Source organism: Protobothrops mucrosquamatus, unplaced genomic scaffold (assembly GCF_001527695.2).
Source record: "Protobothrops mucrosquamatus isolate PMUCROS unplaced genomic scaffold, P.Mucros_1.0 scaffold464, whole genome shotgun sequence".
NCBI lineage: Eukaryota > Metazoa > Chordata > Lepidosauria > Squamata > Viperidae > Protobothrops > Protobothrops mucrosquamatus.
This window is the reverse complement of record NW_015386785.1, coordinates 1,795,049-1,796,060: the sequence shown is the minus strand read 5'-3', so window position 1 is coordinate 1,796,060 and position 1,012 is coordinate 1,795,049.

Below are 1,012 nucleotides of genomic sequence, written 5' to 3'. Positions count from 1 at the left end.
GGATGTGGCTGCTGAAACTGCCACTGATCACACGCTCAAACGCGTGCTGACATGGGTGCTGTCAGGTTGGCCTGACAGGTGCCCTGAGGAGGATTTTCAACGTTTTTGGGTCAAGAGGCACGAGTTGTCCACTTTCAATGGCTGCCTCCTCTGGGGATCTAGAGTTGTGATCCCGGCCTCATTGAGGGCTAGAATCTTGCTTTCTTTACATGAGGGCCACCCTGGAATTGTCAGGATGAAGGCGCTTGTGCGCAGCCATTTGTGGTGGCCTGGCATTGATCGGGCCATCGAGGCCCAGGTACATGGGTGTCATGCATGTCAGCAGTCCAGGCCTGAAATGCCCCAGGCCTCTGTGCATAGGTGGGAGGAAACACACACTCCATGGTCTAGAATACATATAGATTACGCTGGGCCCTTTCAGGGTCAATTCTTCCTGGTTGTTGTTGATAGCCATTCCAAATGGCTGGAGGTTGTGCCTATGTCATCCACCACTGCTGCCAAGACCATTCAGGTGTTGAGAAACATTTTTGCTGCACATGGGTTGCCCGATGTTCTAGTATCGGACAATGGTCCTCAATTTACTTCTACTGAGTTTCAGGGGTTTCTACAAGCCAACATGATCCGCCACACTGCTTTGGCTCCTTTCCATCCTTCCACCAACGGTCTGGCTGAACGGATGGTCCGCGTTGCCAAGGACGCCCTCAAGAAACTGACTTACGGCAATTGGCATCACAGGTTGGCTGACTTTCTTCTAGCCCATCGTACCACACCGTGCACTGCCACGGGTAAGTGCCCGGCTGAACTCCGTTGGGCTCGTCGGCTCGTGACTAAATTGGACAGGCTGCATCCGGAGCGTGTAGCTTCACAGGTGTCTCAGCCACACCCACCACGGGTCCTGCGTGAAGGTGATCCTGTCTGGGCCAGGAACTACGGGCCTGGACACCTCTGGGTCCCGGCTGTGGTCTGCAAGGTCTCGGGGCCTCTGTCCTACGAGGTGTCCCTGGAAGACGGC